The 12,175-nt window shown below is 49.3% G+C and overlaps 1 protein-coding gene across 7 annotated transcripts in view; it reads left to right on the top strand.

Annotated features, from left to right (window-relative positions):
* Positions 1 to 459: 459 nt before the first annotated feature.
* The window catches only part of ADGRB1 (adhesion G protein-coupled receptor B1), a 270,194-nt gene continuing 258,478 nt past the window's right edge, over positions 460 to 12,175 (top strand). For 2 of the 7 annotated variants that reach the window (XM_044005387.1, XM_044005371.1), the window contains exon 1: positions 467 to 766. The gene's annotated coding sequence lies outside the window, so the exon portion shown is untranslated. Of the gene's footprint in view, positions 767 to 3,955; positions 3,977 to 12,175 lie in introns of those variants that run through there. The other 5 variants (XM_044005365.1, XM_044005341.1, XM_044005356.1 and 2 more) reach the window with 5 other exon arrangements.

Raw genomic sequence — 12,175 nt, 5'->3', positions numbered from 1 at the left:
TAATGTAGCCTCTGGCTGGAGGTTCGGGATCTAGTCGCACTGAGCGAGATTCGGGAGGCAAAGAAGAAGGGGGAGAGGGGGAGAAAAAAACCCTCTCTCCTCCCCGCCCCGCCCCCCGGGCTCCCCTCCCCCTCAGGAAGGGAGGAGGGGGGGGAGAAGATTCGAAGAGAAGGGGAGAGAGGCGGCGGCGGCGGCAGGAGAGAGAGCGGTGGCGGCGGTGGCGGCGGCAGAGCAGGGATCTGCGGAGATCAGCGGCGGCGGCGGCAGCGACGGCGGCTCTGGGCTCGGGCTCAGGGTCTCTCTGGGCGGGCGGGCAGGCGCTGCTCTGCGCTGAGCCGGGCGCCCTCGGGCCGCCCGAGGCTGCGCTCGCCTCCTTGGATCTAAGCGGCAGCGGCGGCGGGCGTCCCGCGACGCGTGCGGGACTTGCAGCGCGTCCACGGCTCCGGGGGCTCCGGGAGGGGACAATTCGGCTCCGGCTGCTGTCTTTTTCGTGGAGGGGGAGGGGGACACGGGGTCCGCGAGTGTGTGTGGATTTACGTCCTCTGTGGCTTGGGATCTGGAGCCCAGGGACGTGGGGCTGGCGGCCACTAAGCACCCCCCCACACCCATCCAGCTTCTCTCTGCGCCCCCGAAGGCAACCCTCCCCAGACTCCACCGGTGCTTCCCGGGTTCGGCTCCCTCCTGCCCCGGCTGGCGGATGCTTCCTCTGGGGGATTTGCAACTCGCCGGCCCAAGTCTCCAGGAACATCGACCCCGCTGGGGAAAGGTACGCTGCTGGTTTTCTCTGGGTAGGGACGGGGAGAGCGGGCTAGGAAGAGGGGTGGGGGTATATATATATATATATATATATATATATATATATATATATATATATATATATATATATATATATATATATATATATATATATATATATGGAGGAGATAAGTGGCCAACCTGACTTTTTAACTTCCCACTTTGGGGCTTTAGAACGATCCCCCGAGGTTTGCGCTTGGAGCTCCGGAGTTTGTGCACCCCCCGATTTTTATTTTCCCCCCTTTATGCTAAACCCGCCGCCTCCTGGAGCGTTTCCAGGGTGAAGTTGGGTTTGGAGCGATTAGAATCCATCCAGTCACCCTGTTCCCGAACCCCAGCCCAGCCCAGCCTAGCCCAGCCGGGAGGGAACACAGAGGCTCCCTAGATGTTCTCCATACCCACACCCCCAGACCCAGAGCCAAGCATAGAACATGCCTCCAGTTTTTTTTAACCTCTCCCCCCTCCCCCCACCAAATACAGACCCTATCCAGGTAAAGAACATTTCCCCCACATACAACCCTTTCCCCCCACCCCCCGAACAGGCACAAGATATTGTCCAGATGTTCTTACTGCCCCCCTCCCCGATTGCAACCAGGATGCTTCACTGATGTTTTCCTAGCATCAGATACGAAACGTACTCCCTAAATGTTCCTGCCCTTCCCCTACAAAGAACCCCTAACCAAACACCCTAACAGAATGCACCCCCTAAATTCATCTCCCCCATTCAAGTACTAAACATAGTTCCCAGATGTTCTCCACCCCCAGCCAAGTATGGAACATACTCCCCAGATGTTTTCTCCTTCCCAGCCAGGTACCGAGCATACTCCGCAGATGTCTTTCCCCCCAACACACCCATCCCTCCATTACTCCCCCGTTTCTCTGTTTTCCACCTCGTCTTCTCGGCAGAGCGGATAAACAGCCTCCAACTTTTGACCAGCCCTCCGTTAGTACCAATCTGTCCTCCACAGAGCTGGGCCTGAGGGGGTCGCCTGGGTCTGGCTGAGAGAGCTTCGGTTGTCCCTCCCCCTCTCTCACTTGCTCTCACTGGCCTTCCTTCTCTCCCTGGCTCTCGCTCTCCGCTGACCTGCCTGGAGGAATGTGTAGCCAAGGAGAGGCGGGAGCCGTATGGGAGAGGAAACTCCGGAGGGGGCGACAAGGGGCCGGTGGTGCTGGTGATAACTAGAGAAGAGGGAGCTCAGGACTGGAGAGACACCGCCCCCCCCCCCCCCCGCTTTCCCGACCGATGCACACATACACACACACACACATATACTCACACTCACACACACACACACACACACACACACACACACACACACACACACTCTAGAAAGGGGGTGGCGCCCACAGCCGCGAGTCGCCCGCAGGGCAAGGAGGGAGGTCGCGGCGGACACTGCGGGGCTTGAGGCCCCAAGTCTTGAGGCCACTGTGGGGTTTCCCGAACAATTGGCTGACCCTTCAGGCCCCTCCACTTCTCCTCCTGCGCAGGGCCAGGCCGAGCCGGGGGTAACGCACCCTTGGAACCCACCGGCTCATTATCATTGCAATGCCTCGAAGTTTCCCTGAACGTCCGGAGCCTCGTTTTGGAGGCGGCTCGGATTAGAGTAGGGGGCATCAGTTTGCGCCCCCTTCCATCCCCCTGAGCCTCCACACAGAGCTTCAAGTCTGGAGTATAGACTCTTCCACGAACTCCCGTGGAGGAGTTGGGAGGGGGTAGGTGTGCCCTTCCCTCCCTGCCCCCACTCTCCTTCAGAGTGGGGGTGGGAGTGGGAGGGGTGAAGGGGTGGTGAGCGGAGAAGAAGAAGTCCTTGTCCAATCCCCTGCCCCCACCCTGGACTGAGACATTTACTGTTCCACCCCCCCCCCCATCTTTCACACACACACATCCCCTTGCCCGCGCCTCTGCTGTGGGTGGCAGAGCCATCCTTTCTCCGATGGTTGTATGGCTTCTGCCAGGTCCTGGAGGAAGAAGAGGGCCATATGATTTAGAGCTAGAAAGAACGTTAGAGATTACCTAATCAATCTCCTCATTTTACAGACGAGGAAACTGAGGCCCAGAAGGCGCAAGGGAATAAAAAAGGAGAAAAATGGAGAAGGAAGAAAGAAAGCAAAGGAGAAATAGGGGAAGGAAGAGGAGAAAGGAGAGGAAGATAGGGGTGGTTGGGGCGGGGGGGAAGGTCGTCTAATGTTTTTTTCCTGGCAAGGCTAGGGACTTCTCCCGGCATGGCTAAGGGATGCTAAGGTTGGGGGTAGGGGGAAGCTTGAAGAGCCCCCGCGGGTGCGGATAGCAGGTAATAGCTATATCCCGGAATCATAAGTGGCTGGGCTCTTTGCAACCCAGTATCTGGGAGAGGATGAGAAATCCCCCCCTCAGGCGAGGGAGCTGCCGCCTCCTTCCCTCTAGTCCCTCCAGACAATTATCCCTGCTCCGAGTGGGACTCCTGGGTCCCCGGCTGGTGGCTGTGAATATCAGAGCAAGGTCAGGGAGGCTGAGGGAAGAGGGAGGGGGCTTTGGGACGGGGGGAGGGGGTGCAGAAGCCGGGGCAAAGAGAGACTCCCAAGAGGCCCGCATTATATGGGACCACCCCCTCCCCAAGCATTCAGCTCCCTCACCCTACCCAACCCCCTTCCTTATTCTACCTCCCATTCTCAGCCTCCTTCTCTGGGACCTGTTGATTCTCCGTCCCGGGGGCGGTGGGGGCGGAGATAGGGACCCGGAACCGGGAGTTGGTGGGGGGGAGGAGAGTCCGGGGGCTGGAGATGGTTGAAAAGGAAAGAGGGGGAGGAGGAGATGGGAGGAGGGCTGACTGGGGGGCTGGGAGCAGCAGTGTAGGGATGGTCCGCTGGCCAGACTTGACTGGTGGTCTGGGGATGCAAGCCGGGACTAGCCCCAGGGACATTGATGCTGGAGAGGTTCTTGCGCCCAGGGCCAAGATGTGCTGGAGCCGGCCTAGGCCAGGGGGCTGGGAGCTGTGCGCTGGGGCCAGGAGCTGAGAGCTGGCAGCTGAGCGCCAGGCGCTGAGGCAGGTCCGGGGCAGGGGCTGGGAGCTGTAGGCTGGGACCGACCGGGGCCTGGGAAGGAGCTGCTGGAGAGATGTGCGTGTGCCCCAGAGACAGTTGCTCTGGGGCTGGACCGGCTTAAGGAGGGAGAGGCCAGAGAGGTGCCTGCGCCCCAGAGCCGGTATGCAGCATTCCCCAGGTCGGGCGGCTGTGCAGTTGGGAGGCGGCTGAAACTCGGGGGAGGTGGCGCCGGGGGCCGGGGCCCTAGCTCTGCTCTGGGGGAAAGCAGATCAGGGAGCTAGTAGCTAGTTCTCCGCCTCGCGGTGCTGCGGAGACGTGCATCCGTCACATGGCAGCCTCCCGGGCTGGTGGAGAAAAGGAGGAGGAGGAGGAGGAAGAGGAGGAGGTGGTGGAGAAGGAGGAGGAGGAGGAGGAATGCTTATTTAGAGGATTACGGCAGCGGTCTCTGAATCATTGCGCCCTCCTCCGGAATTCCCGGTCCGGAGGGAGTAGACCTTGGCCAAAGTCTGGGTCTTCTTCATCTCCTCCCCCTCCCCTCCATCCCTTTGCCTTTCCTGGAAATCTGACAACTCTGAAAGACCGGGCAGGTGGAGCCCTGCGTCTAAGGACACACTGGGTCCCGGGTGCAGAGGGGGATCCGGATTGGAACCTCCCTTTTGGGCTTGGCTTCCCCAGGGCCAGGACTGGTGAAACGATTGCAGGGGAAGGGGGGCGGGGGAGCATCTCCCACTCAGTTTAGTCACTCTTAGGACTGAATCTGGAACCTGGAGACTTGGAGAAAGCTGGCCAAGGACTGGGGGCTCCCTTGCTCTCTGGCTCTTGTTTGCTTGGGCTGCGGTGGCCCAGCTTTCTCGAGCTGCAGAGAGATGGCGCCAGCTCCCCGCGGATGGGCTCCGGGACCTCAGTGCTTCCCCTAGCTTTCCCCTTTCGTGCCAGAGGAGTGTGTGAATGTGCGCCCACGCATTTGCACATATTCGGGAGCTCACTGTATGCATACGTGCGAGCATGTATATAAGGTGTGTGTTTCCATGCATTGTGTGCCTAGGCAGGGGATTGGGTTTGCTTAATTACTCAGACGTCCCTGTGATCGCTTCCTAAGGGACATTCCCTCCAAAGATGCAGATAGCAACCTGTCTTTGCCATTCCAAACCTTGACATTCGTGTTCATGACATCCCACAAATTCACCAGGGTGAGGTGACTGGGGCGAGGACATTGAATGTTCTAGGGGGTCTTTTTCTTTTTCTCTGACATCAGGAAGACTGGGCTTTAGTCAATGTAATTCAATCAATATCAACTGAGAATCTACTCTTCTCTAAAGGATACAAAGTGTGATAAGACCTGGTCCCTGCCTTCCTGAAACTTACAGTCTAATCAAGGGAGATGGCACCTATAAAGATGTGTGCATCTGTGGAAGCCTTTGTTTGTGTTTATGTGACTGAATGTAGCTGGGTTTCCCAGAATCCCGGAGTTGGGCAGGTTTGGTGGGCCATCTCTCTTTCCTTTACTCTCCATTACAGTGGGGGCCTGCAGTGATGCTATTTGCTTGTATGGGAGTGGATAGCCTGCAAGTGACTTGAGCACTCCCTCTCACCTGCTCCCCTTCATCTCCTCTTTTCCTCCCTCTACCATACTATCATCCTTTCATCCCCTTTCTGTTCTCTCACTCTGTATCCCTGATGTCTCCCCACTATCATTCTCCCTCACCATACTCCTGACCATTTCTACCCATCCCTGTCTTCTCTTCCTGTTGTGCCCAACTCTTTTTATTGTCTTCTTTCATCCCTCCCTATAGAAGAGCCTGGAGCAGATAGAGTGAGGGAGAGAGGGGAAAATGAAAGACTTTGTCAGAGAGATGTGTTATTGAGCATTAAAAGATTGGGTGGAGGATGGATGGGGCTTATTACTATTCACATCTGAAGTTGCAGAGATACTTGCTGGGTCTGTGAGAGGGTTTTCACTTGGGGAGGTTCAGGGGCCAATTTTACGTTTCTGGACCCATCCCTACTGTGCTCAGCCCATCGGCTACAGAAAGGCTCTCACCTTATGCCCTACTGGGACCCTCCTGATCCTGAGGCCCCAAGCATAACACATGCTGCCGTAGGGTAGGGTGGCTATGCTATTCAGGCACCAGCTTGGGGCAGTTTCTGTAATGTATCCAGGCCCATTTTGCACTCTTAGATATACAAAAATAGTTAATGGTATAAGGACACATAATAAATATCCTACAGGGTAAGAGTTCTGGGTTTGATGCCAGCAGACCTGGGTTCAAGTACTGGTTATGATACCATCTCTCTGTGATCCTAGAAAAGTCACTTAACCTCTTCTGGCCTCAGTTTACTTATCTGTTAAATGGGGGCTGTGTGGACTAGATAACCATTGAGGTCCCTTCCATCTCTAAATCTTTGAAACACAAATACGTAGTCAACAGAAAATCCCCATCAACTACACAAATCAAGGCATATACCATATACCTTATAATTATCTACATACATATGCAAACATGTAAGTATACACATATTCACACATAAACACATTTGCACAAATATCTGTATAGCTATACACAGCCATATCCACTAATGAGAATGTACACATATATGTATGCCTGTGTACATGGATATTTATGTATTTAAATATACATATGTGGCTATATCTGTAAGTCTGAATTTGTCTTTTATGTCTTCCCCTTCATTAGAAAAGGGCACTGTCTCCCTTTTCCCCTTTGTAACCCCTCAAATTAGCTTGGCCCATATTAGGGGACTGATAAATGCTTTTTCATTCATTCATTCATTCATGTGTGTGACATTGGTCACAGTCTTACACATAGCATGTTCAGTAAGTGAATGAATGAATGAATGAATGAATGAATGAATGAATGAATGAATGAATTTGCGCATATAATAATCGCAATACTAGGGATGTTACTATAGTGTTTTAAAGTTTGCAGTGATTTATATGCATGATCTCACTGGATCTTCAACACAGCCAGTACTACAGGTTTTATTATTCCCATATTACAGTTTAAGAAACTGAGTCCAAGAGAGGTCAAGTGATTTCTAAATGAACACTCATATAGGCCTAGTGGATTCAGAGACAGGGTTTTGACCCAGGTTTCATGACTCTCCAACTGGCAGTCTATCAGCTGAATAGATGTCAGCCTGTATTACAGACTCACAGTCATTCAACATCACAGCCCTGGGATCTCTTCCTGTTACTTAGGCTTACAGTTGACTCCCATCGTAAGTCTGATCAAGACCGAGATTTTCCTTACTTAATCACAGACTGACCTCTGATGGGGAACACCGACTAAGACCCATCCCAGCCCCAACCTCAGCCCCAACCTCGGCCACAGATTGGACCCTAACCTTGGTTCTAGATTGCTTCTAAACAGAGGCATTGAGGTAATGCAGTGGTTAGGGTGCTAAACTTGAACTGAGGAAGACTTCAAAACTCTCACCTTAAGTTTCCTTATCTGCAAAATGGGTCTAACAATAGCACTTACTTGACAGGACTGTCATGAGGCTCCAGTGACACAACAGATGTAAATTGCTTTGCAAACCTTAAAATGCTTTATAAATGCCTGCTGTCATCATCACCATCCTTATCTAATTCTAATCTCATGGGGGACATGAGATGCTCACTCGTACATATACTCAGCCATATTCAGTTCAGGTCAATATACCTTTTACAAAGTTACCCATAGCAAGAACAGTGTAACCAATTACATGCTTCATTTGGAATGAGCAGGTGGCATTAAACCAAGAAGGCTTCCTGGAGGAGGAAGTGTGGCCCTCATAAGGTCTGGGGTAGAACAGGTGGAAAGTACTTTTTTGTTGTTGTTGTTCAGGCAATGGGGTTAAGTGACTTGCCCAGGGTCACAGAGCTAGTAAATATCTCAGCTGGATTTGCACTCAGGCCCTCCTGACTTCAGGACCAGTGTTCTGTTCACTGCGCCACCTAGCTGCCCCAGAGAGTACTTTTAATGATGAAAAAATAGGAAATAGGTAGGGGAAGAGTAGATAAAAAAGAGGTTGAGTAAACCTCTTGTTCTTCCAGTAAACCTTCAGGGAGCCCCACCCTTGGGACTTGGCAGATTTAACTCTATCCTTTTTTCCTTCCTACCTTACTTCTTATATTATTCCATTATTAAGCTATACTAATACTATTTATTGTTTATTGTTTTGTTTTGTTTTGGTGGGGCAATGAGGGTTAAGTGACTTGCCCAGGGTCACACAGCTAGTAAGTGTCAAGTGTCTGAGGCTGGATTTGAATTCAGGTCCTCCTGACTCCAGGGCCCGTGCTCTATCCACTGCGCCACCTACCTGCCCCCCCCCCATTTATTGTTAATATACTACCTTATTTCTTTTAAATCCTCTAGTCCAACTCCTTTATTTTATGGATGAGGGCCCTTATGCCCAGAGAAGAGCCGTGATTTATACAACGTTTCACAGCTAAATAGGGAGCAGAATCAGGATTTGAACTCAGGTCTTCTAATTGCAGAAACAGTGATATCCCTTCCTATGAGATTCTTGTCCCTATATGACTCTTGTACATGTAGTCTGTCAACAAGCATTTATTAAAGGCTTACTATGTGCCAAGCACTGTGCTAAACATTGGGAATACACAAAGGCCACCCCTGCCCTCAAGTCACTTCCATTCTAATGAGGGAAGATGATGTACCAAAGGAAGATGAAAAGGGGATAGAGGTACCTGGTCTGCACAGGGGCATTGTAGAGAAAGTCTGGAGTGAATCCTGGAGAGAAATGAGATGTAACTGGCCTGGATGCCCTCCTTATGTGGAGGTTCTGAGAGGAGCCATCCCGTCAGAGGAAGAGGTCTTAGGAGTGGGGGTTACTTCCAATGTGTGAATTACCAGCTAGAGTGAGGTCCCAAGAGGAAGAGGTTTCTGTGGCATGCATGGTAAAACGATGTCTGGAATGCGACATGGAGAGAAAAACTAGGAAACTTACTTCTTTGAGAGACGGTGGAGCTCAAGATCTGGCTAAGATCTGGGGCAAGTCGCCTCCCTTTTATAAGACTCGATTCTCCCCTTCATTCCCCTTTTCCCCATCCCCTCCTCCAAAGGAGGGAAAGCTGAAAGGTCACTGGGTCAGTGGTTTAAAAGAGCTTATCTCACCTCCTTGGGTAAATAAATTCCAGCAATATTCTAGCTTGATGAAGATACCTCACCTTTTCCTGTCTCCACTTCTCACATTCCCCTGACTCAGGCTCCTTCCATGATCCTGGAAGCACACACACTCTTAGGGAGGGGCTTTCTTCTTCTGTGAAGGAAAACTCTGGGGGAGGGGGCAAATTAAGTATAAGTTGCAAAGGAGGTCTTGGAGATGTGCTCCAAGCAGCTGTTTTCTGGTGGTTGTGGCAGAAGGGTAAAATTTAGTCCCAGGGGTCCTCAGATATCATCTAATTTAATCTTGTCATTTTACACATAGGGAAACTGAGGCCCAGAAAGGCAAGGTCATTTATTGTTTTCCAAGGTCATTCAGAGCTCTAGAATCACACAGTGTTAGAGATGGAAAGGACCTTGGTTGTCCTGTCCCTGGTTTTACTATTTGTGTGTGTGTTGTGGGGGCAGTGAGGGTTAAGTGACTTGCCCAGGGTCACACAGTAAGTGTCAAGTGTTTGATGTCGGATTTGAACTCACATCCTCCTGAATCCAAGGCCAGTGTTTTATCCACTGTGTCACCTAGATGCCCCCTGTTCCTGGTTTCACTGATGAGTAAATTCAAACATTGTTTTGAAGCCCCTACTCTCTGCCAAGGCTCTGTGTTGGGGATATAGAGATTTTTTAAAAAATGACCTAGTTCTTGCCTTTAAGTATCTTTTGTTATACTAGGAAACTGATCACATGGGTATGTTTCCTCTCCCCTCTCCCCCTTTCTGGTAGATTACAAGCTCCTTGAAGGCAGAAATTGTCTTGTTTTACTTGGTTGGTTTTTAAAATTTTTTTTTAAATTTTTCCCCCCTTTGCATCCTCAGAGCCAAAATAGATCACTGAGCATACTGGGCACTTAATAAATATCTGTTTCATTGAATTTAGTTGAATTAAGTTACAAAACCAGAAGTTAAGCAGATATAGTGGTATCTGGGCTCTCTTCACTCTTACCCTCTGTTTTCCTAGTAAAGAAACTGAGACCCATGTATGCATGCCTAAAAATAGAGTCTGATCAGGCAGCTGGGGGGTCAATGGCTAGACTGCTGGGCTTGGAATTAGGAAGATTCACCTTCATGAGTTCAAATATAACCTCAGACTCTTACTACCTGTGTGACCCTGGGCAAATCACTTATCCCTGTTTGCCTCAGTTTCCTCATCTGTAAATTGAGCTGGAGAAGGAAATGCAAACCATTCCAGTATCTTCGTCAAGAAAACTCCAAATGGAGTCATGAAAGGTTGGATATAACTGAAATGACTGAACAGATGCACACACAGAACTCTAAAGGCCATTTCTCCCCCTTTGATCTCATATCCTCATGAGTGCCCTTTGATTGGCTCTTTACTTATTGATAGATGGATGTTTCTCTCAAAGTGGTGAGGAGCTTTATCTTGTCTGGGTTTCTTTAGTGTTCCCTTACAGGTAATTTTGGCATCCTCTACCCTCAAATGCAGAGGAGATGGTGGACAACCAAAGATGAGGGATCTTGAGACCATGCTCTATGACAATTGGTAGAATAAACTGGGAGGGGGGGTTTATCTTGAAAAATAAATTACCTGGAGTGAGGGGAACATCATAACTTTCTTCAACTATCTAAAAGGCTGTGACATAAAAGAAAGGAGAGATTCGTCTTATTTGATCCATGAGGACCATATTAGGGGAGCAAATGGGGAGGTTGCAGGAAGGAAGATTTAGGTTGGACAGATAAAGATTCTTGGTAACGAGAGCTGTCTGTAAACAGAATAGGATTCTTGGGAGGTCATGGTTTTCTATTATGGAGTTTTTCATAGAGAGGCTGGATATTAGTCAGTAGAAAGACTGATGAATTTTGGGTTACAAGAGGCTAGGTCAAATCTTAGCTCTGCCACTTACAACATGTATGACCTTGGACAAATCAACCAACTCTTTTGGGCATCCTTTGTAAAACTAAGGGGCTCAGATGACCTTTAAGATCTACAAGACTATATTACCTTTAAAATCCCTTCAAATTTTAATTCTAAAGTGGGAAATGAACTAGATGTCCTCTGAAATTCCTTAAGGCTTTGGGATTCTGTGACTGGTACCTCAGTTGTGCCTAATTGGCCTAGGTGATGAGGGTTTCCTCCCTAGACCTTTTTGTGGGGGTTCCCCAACTTTGTATGTAAATATATGTTGTTGTTCAGTCAGGTCTGACCCTTCATGATCCTGTTTGGGGTTTTCTTGGCAGAGATACTGGAGTAGTTTGTCATTTCCTTCTCCAGCTCATTTTACAGATGAAAAAACTCATACAAACAGGGTGAAGTAACTTTCCCAGGGTCACAGAGCTACTAAGTGTTTGAGGTCAGATTTGAACTCAGGTCTCAGTACTCTACCTACTGTGCTACCTAGCTTTGTCCTACCTTAAACATTCATAGTGTCCTGATGTTAGCCAAGTAGAGGGATATAGGTTAGAGCCTATGATTCTGAGAACTTCAAATTTTAGTTTAGCTCTTGAACATCTTATATTATTTTCTTTATCATCTTTATCTCTAATATTAATAGCACCATTAAGTCACCACCTTCACCATAACCATTACCATCCCTATCCCCATCATTAGCCAATCCCCATCATCACTATCACTATAAATATTACCACCACCAACCCATCCCAGTCCCTATCAATGACACCATCTTCAATTCCATCATCTCCACCCTCATTATCAACCCATTCCAATCACCTTCAATTCCATCATCTCCACCCTCATTATCACCCCATTCCAATCACCATCATTGCCATAGCATAAGCAATGACACCATCATCACTATCTTCGCCAGAACATTAGTCACTATCACCATTATCACCACCATCATTACCATCATTATTATAATATACTGACAACAGGGAGTGATATCAATTCTCATTGGCTACTATGTGGGGCACTGTACCAAGTTCTGGGATACAAAGAAAGGCAATAGACAGTCCCTGCCCACAAGGAACTTACAGTCTATTAGGAAAACAATAAGCAAATACATAGAAACAATCTATAGACATTTTGATCCATAAAGAAGAATAACCTATGGGGAAAAAACAGAACAAAATGGCTAACAAGCAGTCGATGTTAAGTATAAATAAAGAGAGAGTAAGAGAGCACCTAGCTGTCTTTGATCAATTCATGTCACCCGGTCCAGATGAACTCCATTTTTGAGTCTTGAAAGAGATAGTTGAACCACC

Source organism: Dromiciops gliroides, chromosome 1, assembly GCF_019393635.1.
Source record: "Dromiciops gliroides isolate mDroGli1 chromosome 1, mDroGli1.pri, whole genome shotgun sequence".
In the NCBI taxonomy this organism is placed as follows: domain Eukaryota; kingdom Metazoa; phylum Chordata; class Mammalia; order Microbiotheria; family Microbiotheriidae; genus Dromiciops; species Dromiciops gliroides.
The sequence above is the reverse complement of the archived record's forward strand: the minus strand, read 5'-3'. Positions and strand labels throughout refer to the sequence as shown.